Source organism: Zonotrichia leucophrys, chromosome Z, assembly GCF_028769735.1.
Source record: "Zonotrichia leucophrys gambelii isolate GWCS_2022_RI chromosome Z, RI_Zleu_2.0, whole genome shotgun sequence".
NCBI lineage: Eukaryota > Metazoa > Chordata > Aves > Passeriformes > Passerellidae > Zonotrichia > Zonotrichia leucophrys.
In genome coordinates this window covers 34,757,265-34,777,525 of record NC_088200.1, presented here as the reverse complement: position 1 = coordinate 34,777,525, position 20,261 = coordinate 34,757,265, and the positions used below count along the sequence as shown (strand labels likewise).

General features: G+C 38.6%; 1 protein-coding gene across 4 annotated transcripts in view; it reads right to left on the bottom strand.

The window, feature by feature from the left end:
- LHFPL2 (LHFPL tetraspan subfamily member 2) overlaps positions 1-20,261 on the bottom strand; it is a 136,630-nt gene that overhangs the window by 49,454 nt on the left and 66,915 nt on the right. For all 4 annotated transcript variants that reach the window (XM_064736144.1, XM_064736145.1, XM_064736143.1 and 1 more), the window contains one exon: positions 6,160-6,212. The gene's annotated coding sequence lies outside the window, so the exon portion shown is untranslated. The remainder of the gene's footprint in view (positions 1-6,159; positions 6,213-20,261) is intronic.

Below are 20,261 nucleotides of genomic sequence, written 5' to 3'. Positions count from 1 at the left end.
ATTTATCTTCCTGTATGATTTCTATAAGAAGTGGATTAGAAAACAATGTGGTAAAGGACTATGGCAACCTTCTACAAGTAGACAAAACTATTTTGCTTTAGGGAAAAAAACAGATTTAAAGAGATATAAAAAGCACAAAACCAAAGAAAATAATCAGCCTACATTTGGTACAGCAGTTTTTGGTTTTTTTTTAAATTACAGCAATATAGAATTTTATCAGGCTTTTAAACTATAACATTTAATATTTAGAAACAATAAAACACTTATTTTAAATTTTTCATGGGCACATTGAAGTAATTTAGGAGGCGTATATAGCATAAGATTGACCCACCTTTGGGTCAGGTATGTTGCCTCACCTCCTCCCATCCATTCTTCCCATCCATTACATGGCACTGAAAGTTGGTAATGTTCTCTCACTGTGATATGGGCCTTGTCTCCAGTCCTTCTGCACTACCTAGCAGGGATCTGTGACTAGTGCTCTGAGGGAAGCACTACCCCTATGCAGAACTGCAGCTGCATGATCAGACCCCAGCACTCAACTGTCAGGGATACCTTACTACATACATTAGTATATGTCCTCAATTAAGTTACACCCAGTATCTCATGCTGATTTAAAAATCAGTGAAGGAATTCTGGTGATTCCCTGGTATTCGTAAAAAGTTCAGCCAGCAACCTTTGCTCTTTTGTAACTATCATTGAATGCTTTTTCCATCGTCTGCCTCCATAAATTACTGGGGAAAAATATATTGTATTCTTACACTCCAATTACGCAATTTTAGTTGCACGAATTTGAACAGCCTTCAACAGGTTATTTTCCAGCTTGCTTAGAGGCTGTAATACTTTCCTCCATTTAATTGCTTTGGGAAGTAATCTAACAGCTCCAATAGTTTAAAGCAATAAAGGCCAGAAGGATGTAAGAGAATTCCCCCAGGGGACATTGAAGAAAAATGGTAAGATAGCTTCAAGAAATGCAAAAGGAATTCATTATTTCAAGCAGCTCAGTTCTAGTTGGTAATAAAGTACTTGGCTCCACCATTAAGCTCACTGCTCTTACTTTCTTCATAAAGTCTAGTCATCCAGGGTTGAAAGCAGGTTTCAATGAAACTGTTGGTGAGTTCTGTCACAATTTGTATAGATTTCACTGACAATTTCTCTTCAAGAATATTTGTTTTCCCAGACATCATGATGGCCCTGTTTTTAAAAGAATTATTTGCATGCACAAAGATAACACATCTGCTTATCTCCAGACACATGTTGAGCATGCAACTCACAGATCCTGTACTTTGGAAACAAGTCAGTAAGCTGCAGTATGTGGTAGAAGAAAGAGGGTGGGGGGGAAGGAATAAAGGTAAAATGTAGTCTATTTAGCACATCTGAAAAATAAGCTTAAGCTCCTTCTAGTTCCAGCAGCTGCCTATAATGGAAAAAATGAGGACTGGCCGTTGCCAAAGAAGTGGGCAGTAAGAAATAACAGATGTGAAATTTCAGCAACATCATTGGCTAGGTCAGTTTCACAGATGCTTGAGAGCCAGGGTCCCTGTTTCGCTGCAGCTTTCTCAGAGGCACACTTGCTTTTTCTTCTGCTGAACTGTTGTTCCTCCTGCATAGCTGAACTCACTCAGTAACCTCGCCCGTGAATGCAACTGACGGGAAACATCCATGTCCTCACAAGCATGTGTAAAGGCTCCTCACTTAAAGTTAGTCACTCCATTTTCCAAAATCATATTAATATTTCATTATTAATATTCTCTCTTCCTTAGTCCTGTTCATCCCTTTTTTTGTTTCATGGAAACTTACAGTGAGTGGGGAAGACAAGTCCTTCAAGACAAGATCTTAGTACACAAGGCTCACAAAGAAAGCAAGATCAAAGAAACCAATTTAATCTGTTTTGCACATTTTTCAGAGAAAGGGCAGTGAGGGAAAAATGCCCCTCAAAGAGTCAACTCCAATTACACAAGTAATTTTCAAGGATGAATCAAGTTTCTTGATGGAGTTTAAAGGGGAAATTATGAATATAAGGTCTGTAGAAACTATCACATCAAGAGCAGCTCCTGTCATCCAATTTGCAGGGTTAAATTGACTTCAGTTCAAATTAAAATAAAATGAAAGATTATATTTAGGCATCAGAAATATGGCTTCAAATTGTAATGCAGATAACAAAAATAACTGTTACTTTAGGAAAAAAAAAAACAATTAAAAAGTTGTATTAGAAAAAAATACACCTAGTACCAGCAACTAATATAATCAGAACTGTAGCTAGGCTGTCACAACGATTATAAGACACTTTTCTGTTGAGTTCAAAATATGGTTGTAAAATGCAGCTCTTAATAAGTCTAGGTTTCCATGCTATGTTTCATCTGGTATATTTATTACCTGTTGCTGAAAGAAACAGCATCACTCTTCCCATCTACTTCCAGCTGCTTATTGTGGCTTTGTCCCTTTTGTTGCATCTAGTAATTTCTCACCCACAGGACAAGACGGGCCAGCATAGGTTCCTGATTTAGTTTTTCTTCACTGGCAGTTGGGGGTTTTTTTCTGAATCAGCTGCTTACCTTGAACTCACCTTGGGACTGGGAGCTGATGCAAGAGAGGGAAAGAACAGGCTGAAGTATTCCTTTTGGCACCAGCCTGAGTTGCACAAGACCAGATGCAATATTAAACCATGCTCTGGAAAACATTGCTAGTTTTCTTCTTGTAGAAGAAATATTCAAGTGTTTTCAGGATTCCATATAATACAGTGAGTTTCTGAGAGCTAATGGGAAACTCTCAGAGGAAAAATTGTAATACTATAGCAAATAAAGGACTCCACAGGACAACAAAGCACAATGACAAGGACAGAGCCTCAATATGTGGACAACAGGTTTCGCAATCTAAGTCGACAAGAGAAGTAAGAAATTCACTACCTTTCCTAATATGACTTAGCAGGTTAATAACAGAGGCAGAAGTCAAATGCAGGAGTTGGGACAGGCAGCTCTATGCACTACATCACACCTCTTCCTGTAGCAGCAATTGCTATTTACTCACTGCTTGTGATACGCCATCTCCATGCCAGGAACCACACTAGGTTCCATTAATAATAACACAAAATTGAACCATTGCATTTGCTAATCCATAAGCAAATTATTAGTTCAATGTGGTTTACTCCACCTGAAAGTTCCCAGTGCCTTCCGAAAAACTTGAAAACGTAATATTTTTCTGAATCAGTAACATGTCCTTTATTCCCTCTAATGACAGACAAAATGAAAGAAAATGGAAAAAAGAATTCCAATTTTATTTTTGTTTCTATTAAATGGAAGTGAGGTGAAATCTGGAATTAGATTTTAGATTTTGGGTATTTGTTTTTTGTTGTTGGGCTCCACAGGAGGTTCACCGGGGCTAACTTTTTTGTGATAGTTTTGTGTTAGGAAAAAGAGACACACAGGACTTTTTTGGTCTTCAGCTTTTTGTTTACTGTTATCTTATCTAAAGTTTTACATGCTGTCTAAACTAGACTCAGCACACAGGAAAAATCTACTTTTGCTGAGTCATCTCACTGGAGTGTGGATTACCATCAGCCATGATGTGAGGTCCTGGAAGGATCTTAGCACCCCTGCACCAAGAAATCACTTTTTGCCTAATATTATATGGAAAACAAAAACAACTGGTGCTTTCTTGCCTAATACAATTTCAGAGTCTAACCATTACGTTTATTAGAAAAGGCATTAATAAGCTTCTATCCTACTTATATTTCAACAAAAGGAGCACACACAAGTGAGGAACTATATGAATGCTCAAAAGAGTAGGCAAAATACTGATAATTTTACTAAGAGATTAGCAGAAGGTAATTTACTCCTTTAGAGTTTTATCTTAGTTGTTTATTTATTGCTTCCAGTAAAAAATCTTATTCATTATTTTGCTTCCACTGAAGATTTTTATGCAAATAAGTGCTTAACTATTTTCAAATGTTTCCCCAAGACAAATTATGTAATGCCTTTGAATAAAATGCAGACAACTTGATTTTCCTGTGTTCACAAGAGAGACAATAGTATTTACATATTTTGTTATGAAGGAAAAGTTATCATTTCAATTTTCATTTAAACATATTAGATCCTCACAGTTAATCTTTTCAGTTGTGCAGTTTTATCATCACCACTACACTTAACCCTGTACACTGGCCTTCCACCTGCTGCTGCTAACAGTCACTCAAGTTGTTTTCTAAGTTTGGTTATTAATGCACATGCTGTGTTTCTGTTCTGTTGTTAAGTGTCATAGGACTTCCCCCTTAGCTGGTCTGAGGCACATTATTTTAAAGTAAGTTATATTATCTGTAACAGTATCCAAAAAGCAATTCAAAACCATTTAATAAGATGCTTTTGAATAAGAGTCTCTTCAATTCTTAAGCATCTCGTTCCTAAACAGCATCAAAATTGGAGAAAAGAATATCTGTATTTTTTGTTGAATACAGATTTATGAACTGTCTATAATGCTTTCATTCTGTCTGTGCACTGATGATTACATGGATACAACAGTTTAGTCCTGGTAATTGTCAGGCAGTGGAGGATGGGAGCAAGGGGCAGATTAAAATGTAGGCAAAAAAAGAATTATCCATAACTAGCTGAAAAACTTTAAATTCACTTATCTAGTTTTTCTAGTTAAATGCTAGCAGAAATAAAGAGGACATAATAAATATAGACCTACATGAATGCAAATATTCTAAACTGAGATGCCTTTTCTAAGTTGTTACTAAATGCTAATTTTTGAAAGGAAGAGTAAACATACTTTTCAGAGGCCATTACAGCAGAAAAAGAAAAAAATCAAGGCAAAGGCTTCTCACTGAATTGGTCACCAAAGTAAACAGCACATGGAACAAAATATATGGGTTCTAAACATTTGCTGCCAACATCACTGAAATCAAACAAAATCCCTTAAATATGAAATATTTCACATAAGTTGGCTCTGCCATGGAAACCAGACAACTAGAAACATTACATTATAACAAATAACCATCTCTTGATAAGAAAATGCAGTTGCTTTTTGGAAGTATTATTTTACTCTTTTTCCATTGGTCTCTTTCCCCAGGCAGCCAGCGACAAGAGGAAATGGCTTCAAACTGCACCAAGGGAAGGTTCAGGTTGGACATTAGGAAGGATTTTTTTACTTAGAAGGTGGTTAAGCATTGGAACGGGTTCCAAAGGGATGTGGTAGTCACCATCCCTGGAAGTGTTCATGAAACAACTGCATGTGGTGCTTCATGTCCTCAGCTGATATGGTGGTGTTTGGTCGAAGGTTGGACTCAATGATCCTGGAGGTCTTTTCCAATCTTAATGATTCTATGATTCTCTTCTATTATATAATTATTAAGTAAAAGTAACACTGATTTTATCTGCATGTTTATAAGGCTCTCTTTGACAGCCTACACCTACAGACAGGGAAGTGCAAATAATATATTTATGAAAAGATTACAAAATTCACTTTTTAAAGTATTTTAAATTTTTAAAATTCTTTCTTAGATCCTTCTTGCACTCTTCTCTAGTCAAAATTATACATATTTGGCACACACAATGCAAAGAATCAGCAATAAGCACAAGGGATCAGGAAAATAATTTAACTTTACAAAGGATACCACAGTTTGCAGAGGTGGAGACTGCAGTTTAAAGAAAAAAAAAATGTCTTGTAAGCTGAATTTGATAAGTAATTTATTAACTTACTTCAGGTTTCTAGAGTGATATTCTATACTGATCTATTCTAGAATGATATCTCATTTTATAATTGCTAAACATATAAATTTACATTATTCTGAAAAGCCAGTTCAGGCATCATTATTTTAATATGATAATTTTTGAAGTCACCTTCAAAAATTATCATATTAATATATTTCAACATATAATTTGAATTTTTGAAGTTACCACTTCAAAAAGTACAGGTAGAACTGTTACTTTAAAGTTTTTTCAAAGTCAGGGCGATTTGAGGAGAGGCTTCATTTATCAAGAGCAGCCAATGAAACCATCTCCTCCTCTCCTTTTTAAAATTTCTGCTTAAATGCTCTGGACAGGAACTTGGTGCTCAGCAGAAAATATTCAGAATGCATAAACTACAGAACAACTTTCATCCTTCCTTTGCAGTAGTAAAACTTCAGCATGTGAAAACACAGAAAATATGATCAGAATTTCATTGACTCACCACTGCTCCAAATCCTTAGGTCTTAGTCAACCACTTCAGACACCTGGCAATACCTACAGAAAAAAATTATATAAAACATAAGAAATATACAAAGACAAAAACATCAAAAGAATATTCATGATTAGTATTGGTGGCTGGAATGGGAAAAATTGTTCTGGTAAGAGATTATGTGCACATGAGTAATGTTTCACTACAAGGCCACTTTTGCTTGGCTAGAAACGCAGCTACTCTAGACATTTCTCCAGCCACAAAGGCACTAAGAAAAAGCACAAACCCTCGACTTCAGGAGGGTGGACTTCAGACTCTTCAGGGATCAGTCTGGTGAAGTATCCATGGGACAAAGCCCTGGCTGGGAGCAAGACCCCAGAAAACTCACTAATATCCAAGGATCACCTCCTCCAAGCTCAGGGACCATGCGTCCCAACAAGAAGGAAGTCAGGCAGAAATGCCAGGCCTTCATGGATGAACAAGGAGCTTGCAGACAGATATAAACCACAGGGCAGAAGCAAGGACAGGTAGCCTGGGAGGAATGTAGAGAGAATGTCTGAGAAGTCAGGGATAAGGCTAGGAAAGCTAAAGCCCTGATAGAATTAAACCTCACCAGAGACATCAAGGGCAACAAGAAAAGCTTCTTCAATAGGTATGTTTGTGATAAAAGCAAGATGGGAAAATGTGGTCCCTCTCTGCATGGAAACAGGAGATGTGGTTACCCAGGACGTGAAGAAAGCTGAGGTACCCTGTAATTTTTTTGCCTCAGTTTTCACTGGCAAGTGCTCCAGCTATGTTGCTCGAATTGCAGAAGGCTAAGACATGGAACTACTGGAAAGGGTCCAGTGAAGGACAACAAAGATTATCATAGGACCATAGAATATCGTCAGTTGGATGGAACCCACAAGTAGTGTCCAGCTCCTGGCTCTGTGCAGGATAATCCCCAAAATCACTCCATATGACTGAGAGAACTGTTCAAACACTTCCTGAACTCTGTCAGGCTTGGTGCTGTGACCACGTCTCTGGGGAGCTTGTTCCAGTGCCCAGCCACCCTCAGAGTGAAGAATCTTTTCCTGATATTCAGGAAATACAGCTTCATGCTGATTTCCCATGTCATACCACCGCTAAGCAAAGATATCAACACATCCATTTCAGCTTGTGAGGAAGTTGTAGACTGCAGAGTTATGGTTAGGGGACTGGTGTCCGGTTATCTCGGCTGTTTGAGGGGCCTGGAAAGGCCCGGGGTGGCCTTGGGGCAGCCCGCGTATCGAAGGACGAGAAGAGGCTTCAGTTCTTCTTTCGGTTTTTATGTTTATTAATTGTTTATCTAAAAGATGTTCTTTCAGCCGAACAGAGATCTGCTCAGCAGTCAGCCATGAGCACACTGTCTGCCCTCCAGGGCAGCCACGTATCTTTATACCCATTGTTACGTGTACAATATTTATCATTTTTCCCCAATACCATCTATTCTTATAACTCGGTGCACTCTCAGTAATAACCAATCCAAAGGTGCCACCGTGGCCAAAGAAGATGGAGGAGAAGAGGAAGAAGAAGAAGGACAGGACACACCCCAATTCCTCCATCTTACTTCTCTAAACCCCCCTGTACATAAATCTTAAACCTTGTGTCTCACTCTCTAATTAACTAATCCCTTCACCATTCACCCTGGTGAAGTCCTCCTATCCTCATCCTGTGTAGGGTCAAAGTGCAGCCACCAGACACTTCTGGCAACATTCCAGGAGTCCCGAGCCCCCCAAGGGTGGTCTCGATGGCCTGGCATCTCAGGACTGAAATCTTGAGATCCGACAGACTGGAGTATTTTTCTTCTGAGGAAAGGCTGAGAGAGAAACCACACACTGTAGGACAAGGACTGTAGGACAAGATCAGGTTTGCAACCATCCTCAGGAACTGAAGGTGCACATGTCCATGGAACCTAATGGTGCAGAAGTCCACGGGACCTGATGAGATACATTCTGAGTAAACAGGACACTATCCACCACATTTGAGAAGTTGTGGCAGTCTGGTGAAGTTCCCATTGACTGAAAAAAGGGAAAAAACTTTCAAAAAACATTTAAAAAAAACAAGGGGTAGAAGAATAAGACTACAGGCCAGTCATTCTCACCTCTGTGCCCACCAAAACAATGGAGAAGATCTTCCTGGAAACTATGCTAAGGCACATGGAAAATAATGAGGTGACTGGTGACAGCCAGGCTTCACAAACGGCAAATCATGCCTGATGAATCTGGCCTTCTATGATGGGATTACACTGTTGTAGATGAGGAAAGAACCACTGATTTCACATACTTGGACTTGTGAAAAACATCTGACATTGCTTGTCTCTAGACTGGAAAGACATGTATTTGACAGATGGACCACACAGTGGACTAAGAATTGGCTGGATGGTTGCAGTCAAAGAGTTTCAGTCAAAACTCATGTCCAAGTGGAAACCAGAGCTGGTGTTCCTCAGATGTTGGTTTGGGGACCACTATTGTCTAACATCTTTGTCAGGGAGATGGACAGTGCAACTGAGCACACCCTCAGCAAGCTTGGTGATGTCACCGGGCTGTACGTGGTCAAGACACTAGAGGGAAGGGATGACATCCAGACAGAATATGACAGGCTTGAGAGGGGGGCCTGTGCAAACCTGTGCAAGAAATTGGGCAAATGGGGCTAGGGACAGATAAACAAGGAACTCCTGTCATTAATCAAGAATACGCAGGAAATACACAGGAGATGGAAGCAGGATCTGGCCATCTGTAATGAATATAAAGGGAGGCTGTTAAAACTAAGTAGAAATGACACAAGGAAAGCCAAGCCCAACTAGAATTAAATCTGGCCATTGATGTCAAATACAACAAGAGGGAGTTCTTCAAATATATCAATAACAAAGAAAAATTAGAATTTTGTGGTCCTGTTGCTAAATGGAGGGAGGGACCCTAGTAACAGTGAATGAAGAGAAGCCAGAAGATGACATTTCACTGAATGTCTTCTTTGCTTCATTCTTCACTGACAAGACCAGCCCTCAGGGTTCTCTGACCCAGGAGACATGGGTAAAGCAATTCTGGAGTGAAGACTTTCCCTTGGTCAAGGAAGATAGGGGTAGAGACCACATAGGTAAACTTGACATCCACAAGTCTGTATGTCCTGATGGGATTCATCTACAAGTGCGGCAGACATGACTGCAAGGCTGCTCACAATGGAAGAAAGCGAATGTCAACCTAGTGTTCAACAAGGAAAGAAGGAGGACCCTGGAAACTACCAGCCAGTCAGCCTCACCTTGATCCCTGGAAAGGTGATGGGAACACCTCATTCAGAAAGGCTATCCACATGGGTGATCGATCAGGAATAGTCAGCATGGATTCACTCAATTAAATCCTCCCTGGCCAACCTGATTGCCATCTTTAATGAAACCAGCACCTGGAGGGATGAAGGGAGAACAATGGATATTGTCTACTTTGACTTCAGTAGATTTCCTTACATGAACTCAGGGATGTGAGCTGGATGAGTGGCCCGTGAGGTGGAGCAAGGACTGGCTGAGCAACAGATCCCAGAAGGTTACAATCAGTATCACAGGATCTAGTTGGAGGCCTGTCCCTAGTAGTGTCCCTCCAGGTTCAATGCTGTACTGTTTAACTTCATCTATGAGTTGGATGAAGGGGCAGATGCCCGATCAGCAAATTCACTGATGATACAAATCTGGGCAGTGTCCAATACCTCTGAGTGCTGGACAGGCTGAGGCAGCTGGGCCTGCTCAGCCTCGAGAAGAGACGAGTGAGAGGGGACCTCATGAATATCTATCATGACAATGATAGACAATGGACCAGGCTCTTCTCAGAGGCGCTGAGTAGTAGAACAAGAGGCAATGGGCAGAAACTGATGCACAGGAAATTCCACCTGAACATGAGGAAGAACGTTTTTACTCTGTGGCTGACTGAGCACTGGAACAGATTGTGCAGAGAGGCTGTGGAGTCTCCCTCATTGGACATAATTTAAAAACTGCCTGGACACAATCGTGTGCCATGTCCTCCAGGACATTCCTGCTTGTGCAGGGAGATTGGAACACAGGATCCACTGTGGTTGGCCCCTTCCAACAAAATCCATTTCATGATTCTGTGACCTTCTAGCAGACTTCCAGTACCTGAAGAGGGTCTAAAAGAAAGTGAGAGAGTGTCTTTTTACCATGTAGTGATAGAACAGGGGGGAGAGGCTTTAGACTGAAAGAGGACAGGCCTCTTAGATGTAAGAACGAAATTCACTGTGAGGGTGGTGAGAGATTGACACAGGCTGCCTGGAGAAGTTGTGGATGCCTCAATCCTGAAATTTCCAAAGCCAGGTTAGATAGGGCTTTGAGAAACCTGGCCTAGTAGATGATGTCCCTGCCCACAACAGGGGGCTGGAAGCAAAAAACCTTTGAGAACCCTTCCAACCCAAACTATCATCCTGTGAACTTATGATTCTATGAAGCAGTATCACATAAACTAAACACACAAAAAATCACATATTTTTCTGTTCCTCTATTCTACGAATGAAGTATACCTATCAAAATCTGAAAATACATTTAGGATTATTTATATATTCTGTGGCAATTCATAATAACACTTTAAAATCAAGTATGACTTAGGAAGAACTCCAAAAGATCCCAAACCACTGCAATAAAAACCTGACCAACACAGCCTGGTCATTCCAAAAATGTACCTATAAACTTCTGCCACCCTACTTCATGGAATTAAGCAAGGACAAACACAAATTCTTGTACCTGAGATGGACAAATCCCTTGGAGACATTGGGCACTGGCCACCCAGGGCACACTTTCTGAAACAGAGCTGAGGTCCAGGCAGAAAGTGGTCTAAACACAACCTATCAGTTTGCCTTGGCAGCAAGGAAGGCCAAAAACATTCTGGGATATGTCTACAGGCTAAGATCCCACTAATAAGGTATTATTCACCTTCACTTTCAGGAACATACATCTTAAACAGTTTTGTATCCCCACTACCAAAAAGCAATAAATTAAGGTGACAAAAGTAAGGTTAGGTTGATTCAGCAATATTGAAATACAGAATTTCCCATGGTAATAGCAAATCCTGCACTTTTTGACATTCATCAGGACAAGATATATGAAGAACCTCCCCTTACATAAACAAACAAAGTGAGTCAGAAAGTGAGTTCACTCTTACAAAGGGAGATAATCTGGCCTTGGTGAAGATGGTTTAACAACAGAAAAGCTGGTGCAGAACTTCCAACAAAGTGTGCCTCTGAGGACAAAGGAAAGCGTACTAGGAGCTCTGCAAAGTCAAACATAGCTTAAAATGACCTCTGAATTCCTGGCACATAGAATATTCCTACAGGAAAAAAAAAGAAATAGCATCAAAAAACACCAACTGACTGGACCAAGCAGCTGAGATTTATTCAACTTTTCTGTCTCAAAAACAGTTAGCACAGCAATGAAAACATAGCAGTGTTAGCAGAGGCAGAGACTATTTTCAGGAACAAAAAGTGCCAAATTGTTTTACTTAAACTCAAGTACCAAAAAATGCAGGATCAATTCTAAGTACATGTAAACACACCTAATTGTCTGAATAATCCATTAGGTGCTGCTTTTAAGGAAAAATTCCTTGCCTGGAGTCTGAGCTCCCTAAAAAATAGTACAGTCAGGGTAAGACAGGATCAGCCCACAGAGGAAGCTGTAGAAAAGCCTCTCTTTCACAGAGCCATCCATCTGCCAAGGGCACAGCAGTGTTCTTCCTCACATGCACACAAAAACTCAAAAAATACTAAAACTTTGAAAAAAGAGGAAAGTAAGTATAATATCTTAAAAGTCTCCTTTTTGTCACCACTTTTGTGACAAAGCTAACAAGAAGAAATTCCACACACCTTCCACTACCCCATCACCACACAGACTCTTCCCTTACGCTGCAAAAGGCCAAATCCTCCCAAACAAATCAAAATGAGAAAAACACATGTATGCTTTCATTCTTTCTCTCAGGAGGTCTTACAGATTTTGCAATAGCTCAGACAGATTTCTAGAACAGCTGGCAAAAACACATAAAATATGTTTCTTCATTTCTACTCATCTAGCTGTAAGTTTGATTGCATTATCTCCACCCCTCCAAAAAAGGTGGAAACACCACATTCTTAATTTTTAGCTCCTTTCTCATTTGCAACAGATAAATGTCTTAGTGTAACTAAGAGAGAAAGAGTCTCCGTAACAAGCTGAGCCATTGATTTAAAGTTCTCTTATTTATAGCCAACAGGAGAATCAAATAGACTGGATACTGCTAAGAGAACACAATGGGTTTGATAACATTCCCATGTCACATACCCTGTCTTTGTACACAGTAGGAAGTGGGTATACTTAGACTACCCAGCGCAAATACAATAAAAAAAGAATACAGATATATCTGCTGTATCTTAAAACATCCTTTTCAAGTAGCTTTTTCTTCAGATATACTACTGTGTGATACTTCCATGTATTATATAACGGCAAGTACTGAAATCAAAGAAATATTTGCTTACTTCAAGAAGTTTTGTATGACCAATTAGGTCACTATGAATAGAAATATTGCATTCAATGGGTTCTTTGTCTTTTGCTATCAATGCAGAACAACATAAAATGAAATTAAAAAAAAACAAGTAGCATTTCATAGGCGTCAATAAGGCTACCTTCAGAAATAACAGCAAAACTAGAAGGACAAAGTATGCTCTTTAGGGATACTCTGATAGTAGGTTTAAAAAAACCCTCAAGTAACAGTGCCCTCTAAATTAATGAGAATGCTAAACACCATAGGAAGATAAAAGCTAAAGATATATAACAGATTTTTTAACATTTCTTCTCAGGATCATTATTTTCTCATTCACACAAACATACAAAAGAAAAAAAATCCAGTTTTCCTTTTTCTATAATCTTCCTAATTTGCTCAATCTAGATCATGCTACGTATCTATCTGTATGTAATTTAAAGCAAATTTAAAAGAGTCATAGAGAGCAGCCTAATTTACAAGCTGTTTCAAAGAGACCAGAAGAAAAAAGTCCTGTTTCATACTACAAAAATATTTTCCCCTAATGCACCTGTCCTGAAGTTTACACTTAATAAAAGCCAGATGTACTTATAATACACTGATCCCTGTTCTTAATGCCAGTTTTCCCAGTGCACCACCTTTACCAAGAAAGCAGCACAGCATAGTTTTATACATCATTAAAATGTTTAAACCAAATAATACATTTTTATAATCCTAGCAATTCTCACAATACCAAGCAGAATAAATACAGAAGCATTAAGAGACCCGCACTGCAGATGAAAGATCCCTCTTAGCCTTTTACCTAATACAATAACACTGAGTGGTAAATGAATCAAATCACATTTCTTAAACAAGCCAGTCATTACCAACCAAAGCAAAAATATGCAAATTTGGCTTTAGTAAAGTTATTATGTAAAATTTGTTTTGGCTTCTAAAGTTTGTTTCAGCTAAGCATAAATCCTTATTTGAAATTTGTAATATAGAACATCAGCCATGAGCCTGATCCCACATTCACTGAAGTCAGTGGGAGTTCTTATCTTCAGCATTATCCATGAGGATAAAAGGACATAAACTGTTTATTTTAAAGGCAGTGTAAAAGCACTTAACAAGTTCACTTTACAACATGCTTCTTGAGTCACGTCTCTGAATCACAGGGACTACAAAGCAAAATGGCAAGTCCCCTTCCACAGCTGCCCCATGAGTTACACCACAGCCAGCACTTCGATCTTCCTTGGTATAACCCTCCACCCACTCGAGGCAACCTAAGCTTTGCAGTACTAGCTCCACTAAGTACATCTACAGCCACTAAAATTGTTCTTTGGCTCCATTTCGGTCACAGAGCTGCTCTAGGTGGCCACCACAAAGAAGAACCAGACAAGAAGTGATTCAGTAAGCAGCTTCACCCTGAGGCCAGCACTGCCTGTTGCCTGCATGCAGATGACGAGAGGAACAGGTCCCATGGGCAGCCCAGCGACCATCAGTCACAGGCAGCCTCCAGGCCAGCACCACAGCAGCGGGGGCTGGAACAGGAACATTGGCAACACAGCTCTAACACGGACTGATGGCACCAGGCTGGGCTGAAACACACTTCTGGGTCCCCAGGCAAGAGCACGGGCAGGACCCAGGGGAGGCTGAGTCACAAGAGTGCCCTGGAGCCCTGACATGCGGTTGCTAATCAAATGCTCTAACCAGCGGCATGCTCCTTAGCAGTGAGCTAAAATCACTTGGCAAGCTCAAGCCATTCTTCCTAAATGTCAGCTGGCTTAATAAGTAACAACTTTTGATGAGTATTTATTAGCATTTGAATTACTGCTCCCAGATTACCACACGCTGGCCTGCAAAATCCTAAATTTACAAACAAAGCCGCCTTCTGGCAGAAGTGAAAGAGAATGTCCCCAAGGGAGACAAGTTAGTTATCTTTTCCTGAAGGTCTAGAGGTGGCAACTGCAGAGTTTCATTACGTCATAAGCAATTAACAAATTCTTTTGTTTATTCTGTACCACACATGCTCTTTAAAGCAACAGCTGCACAGTTTTCATTGGTTTTCAACATCATACCTCCTGCTCCAGCCAAAATTATAGTCAGAGTATCATCACAATGATGTGACTATTACAAATCAATGAAACAATTATTAGATGGGCCAAATTGCCTGATAACATTCCTGCATTTTCCAGTAATGCTGCATTATGACTGAATTAGGAACCCATTTGTGTTGTGGTTTCATCCAAAAAAAAAAAAGAAAAAAGGCTTAAGGCACCATCCTTCTCTCCCTCCAAATAAAAAGAGACCTGCTTTGACACTTGAGCTTTCCTTACATTTGGGACACAATATCTAACAAAGCAACCAAACACAGAACTAGGGCCCAACTTACGGAGACACAAGCTGTTAAGAGTTCTCAAAATACAAATTCAAACTTCTCTATGGTGTCAGGAAAACAAAATTGTTTATGCATATGTTCTACATCGAACTAACTTCCACGCCTTCTTTGCAGTTTTCATCTACATTGAAGCAACAAAAACACACACACAAACAGTAGTTTATCAAACCAAGGCACCCAGAGGTATAACCTGTGACCTTCTTCCATTGAAAAACTGCTTTTTAAACCTGAAAGACTTCAGTGATTCATGCAATGATTTTGTTAAGTGACAAAATCTTGATCTTAGGCCATTCATAGTTTATCTGGTCATTATCCACCTAACACACCTATCATGCACTCAAGACCTTAATTCAAAGCTAAAAATATTACATATTAATCACACATCACATCTGCTACAGCTGATGTCCCAGAACCCTTCTTCAGTCTTGTAAAAAAACAAAACCCAAAATCCAAAACCCAAACCAAGTGTAAGTAAAACTAAATGAAGATGGGACTCTGAACAACATTATGCATGCCTTTGTTGAGCATTTCAGTAAAATCATGTTATAGAAATGAAAATCCTTACTCAAGTATACTATCTGCCCAGTTTTCCAGCTCTGGAGGACACTGCATTTTCTGCAGACCTCCGAAAGTCCTGAGCCATTTCCATCCAGCATGCTTTGCCACGTGGACCTTACAAACCTACTCCTCTGATGCTAACCCGAAAAGAGGAAATAAGCAAGCCGCTGCCTGTTAAGTGTTAAAGGGCATATTTAATCTGCAGACGGAAGAATTAACTAGCCCTGGGGATGGTGGGACTTGAAGAGCAACTAAAAAATACATTAACTGTGGTTTTGTATACCACAGTGATGCTTTTTTTACGCCTTTTAAGTTTTTTTCATTTTAAGCTTTTTCTGAAGCAAATTTACTTAAAACACTACTAGAGAAACAATATTTTCAGAGATGTTCTGGATATACAAACAGAAAATCTAGGTTTAGTTTTTCCTGTAGTCAGTAACATCTGCTTCAAAGACTGTCACAGTATGCATTTTGTAAGAACTTATAAATATCATTTAAACTCCTTAAAATATTTTAAAAATTATTATTTAACATCCATTTCTGAGTAAAACAAGAGATATAAGCTCTTGACCATCTGAAAGAGCAAGATTTTGACAGCAAGAAAAAGAGCAGAGATAAGAAAACTCTCTAGTTCTATGTCAGAGGCTGATGATATAATGAAACAAATTCACAAAATTAACAAAACTAACAAATTAACAAAACATAATATAGGGAACACTACAAGCATAATAAGGGAACAAACTCCCTTGCTAAAGGCCCTCTCATGCAAAGATCTTTTTTTAGGTGCATTATCATACCTCCCACTCACCTCTCAGCAAAAACGTACTAAAGAGCTTGAAGCTGTCTCAAATCCCTCTGTCAAAACCAAGACATGCAATCTAAACCCATTTAAAATATTCTCAAAATATTACTCATCAAAAATCCTGTTTCTCATTTGAGTTCTACTAGCACTATATAGACCTTTTATCTGTATCCCAGGCTTTTGACTATTAAAGGCAGAAGACAACTACTTTTCTACTTTTTATTAAGTCCTGATAATCTACACAATGTCTACATCAACAACATCCACTAAGTCATGTTTAAAGAACATGAAATACTTAGCCACATATTTCATTCTAGACAAAGGCTAAAAAACAAGATATAGGGGTAGAGAGATGTTTATTTTGAATGTTATTATATCTTTTTTTCCTTCTGCAAAGCATATAAACAAAACACTATCCATGATAGAAAGTTATTTTGAAAGAAAACATGAATATTTAAGGTCAAGCAGACCTCCCCAAAAACAAAGAAAAGCAAGAAACTGGTCAGTTTACAAAGAACCAGCAAAACAGCTCTAGGAAATCCATATGAAAGATTTGTTTAAAGAATATATAAACTCTGGTCAAAGCTTCATAGATCTTTCCAAAAGTCAAGCTAAGAGATAACATGGCTCTGGAACACAACAAACATTTCTGAAAGTTCATTCTGTTCTCTCCACCTCTCAAAACACTCTATTTTGCTATCTTAGTAGGAATTAACATTTTAATTGGCTTTGGCCATTTGCTCACTACCAGAATAAACATAATGATGAACCTGATGGTGAGGAGTTAAGTAACAGCCAATGATGCAGTTCGGTGGAGAACTCTGTGGGAGGCAGTAAAATGCATCATTACTAATCTCCTCAAGCCCCATTTAATGTTTTGGGGGCAACTCTTTTGTTTTCAAGCCAAAAACTATACACAGCTGAGTTCATAGCCTTTTTAACCTTTCAATATAATATAAGGCTAAACATCTAAGGGAGTTTAAAAACTTTCAAGGATCTACCATTAACCCTGAAATATGACATAATCTTATCTGCTTAATCAAGTTCATCAGATTTAAGAAGCGATAAATTTATTAGATTCTCTCTTCACGCTCCCACTCCCTTTTATTCTGAAGTGTCAGTAAGGCAAATTATTTCCAGGCTACACGGGATCAAGTAACTGAAAATAATCACATGTATGTAAACTACACATTTTAACAACAGATTCAATTTGGCAGCAGCAGAAAATGCAGATTCCTATGAGGAGGTACTATTTTTCTAGACCTATACTTACTTCAAAGAGGGCAATCACACAAGGAACAAATATCAACAGTTCTTTTCCTATGAGTTTTCTTATCAAGTAGGGAAAAAAGTATTTAAAAGAAGAAGAATCCAACAATTCCTTAGGTCTGAGTGACCTTCTAATGCACTGATCCATAATAAGAACTCTGAAAAGCTGAAGCCCTAAGCTTCAGAATCCCCAAATAGAGATCCTTTCTCCCCCAAAACTAGCCTTCTGAAGTATTTATATGAGCTGCCATTTTAAGTGATTTTTCCAATGAATGCTAAGGTTTAGAACACAACATGAGGAAGTTTTCTGACATAATTGCTTTCTTATGGCTTTCCAGCAATTGAACATGGACTTTAAATCTCTTATAGGCAAAGCTGACTGGTTTAAGCTATTGTTTTTGAGAGCACACAAATTATATGGAACTACTTTTCAGTATTCTTTACAGCATCAAAAGAGCTCTCAAATAAATGAAAATTAAACATACATGCACTATCTCTTTTCCATATTCATCCACATAGTATAGGCCAGCTCCATTCAGATGGTCCCCTAAGGTTTTGGCTCTCTAGAAAGAGTTAAATATCTGAAACAGACCCTTGTCATGTTCATATATTAGTACTGTTTGAAAAAGGGCTGTTCAGAGGATGAACACTGAGAACAATGCAAATTCTCCACTCCATGCTCAACTAACAAAGCATCCAATCAGTTCCCACTGAGTTCCAGTTCATTTTGTGTCCAGATGTAAGTGATTAACAGTACATTGTTTGAAACTTAATTCCACATCTGTTCTTCTGTGGGACTTGGAAAACAGATGAAGTTTTCTGACAATTGTTTGCAGAGTAGATAATCGCAAGCATGTGTAATGGTATCCCAAAGTGCAAAACACCATGAGTCTAAGAAGCTTTTTTTGCTGAATGTTTTTGTTGCTTTTCTAAGTGAGATAAAAAAGTAAGATGCTCTCGGTGGAAATGATTAATACATTCTTAAAAAGTCATCATCTATTAACTAAGAAGGCAAAGCAAAACTGAGACTTTCTTACTAAAGATCATCATTTCACATCCCAGTATTCCACCCAGTCAGCAAAAATTCATTTTATGGCCTATCAGGTAACTTTTAAAAGTTATGCAGAAGTGGCAAATTCCTGCAGAGCTACAACACACAAAATACATTGTTTTGTCATGGAGCACTGTAGTAGTGAGAGAATGTTCTGGGCTATAACAGTATGACAGTCAGCATCTTTTGAACATATCACAAATTTAAGTGATATGGCTGAATTTTCTTTTGATCCCTAGAAAATAGATAAGCACAGAAAGGAAAAAAAGATAGCAACTCTTCACTGTATTTTCCAATATAAGGGCAGACAGCATCAAAGCATATTGGGAAATGTTAGGCTCATGAAGGCACTTCTTCTATGCAAGACACAGTTATACTGAAGAAATCTGCCACAGTTTCCTCTGGATGCTTAAATCCATATTTGCTCAAGAAATTATGGAATAAATTACAAAATAAATGATCCACTGATAGACATTAAATGTAACAAGTGCTTCCCCCAGTAAGTCCTCAAGACGAAGAGCAGTAGAAACTATGAAAACATTAGTCCAAATTTCCTCTGTATTTTAGGCAATTGACCTAATACTTCTACTGACCAGACAGTTCTAACTGCTTTATTTATGGTCTTATGATATCACCTTGGACCTTCATCTGACCTCCATATATAACAAGCACAAGAGTTACATTATCTACACTGATTGAGAAAAATTCACAGGGAGCGCTCAAGGTAGATGAAAGACATGGTTTTTAAAAAATATTTTCTAATTAATTCTGAGATTAAAGTAAACTGCCAAGACTAGCTTATTTTGTTAGAGCAGTGTGACAAGGCTGTGTGTTTGACCCCCTAATGGGCCATTCACTGTAGAGCTGGACTTGATGATCCTTGTGGGTCCCCTTGCAACTCAGAATATTCTGTGATTCTGTGAACTATTATTTAGTTATATATAAGAATGCCTCTGAGAAGGGCCAAAATTTCAGTTCAGTCACACACAAAGAAACCAGATACTGCTGCCAAGGGCTACCATGATACTGTGAACTTCCAAATACTTGGTGTTTTCTTAAAAGGGCACATGTCTGAGAGATGGAATTAGCTCACAATTGGAAAAGGTGTTTTCAGACTTTTCTATACAATCATTATGATTAAAAATATGGATGAAAACAGAAAGTCAAAAACAAACCCAAAAATCCCCAACCCAAACAGCCAAACAAAATCATAACATTTTATTTGTAAAATAAGAAAAGTCATTATTTTGAGTTCTGTTACACACACATGTATGCATGCACACACACACATTCCCCAGTACTGGTGAGAGTGAAAACCAGGTTAAACTTGGGTAGTTCCATGTGGCCAGTGTGTGGCAGCAGATGAAGAACAAGAATGAGAAACAGAGAAACTTCCTAAAATCTAAACAAAGAAAAGGTGCAGAAGAAATCGAGTTCAAATAACAAAATCCATATAATTTATGTAAAAATAAGCTATTCTGATAAGGAAAAAAAAGGTCTGTCTTCTATAGAAAAGGACAGTGATGGGTCCTAAAAGTACTC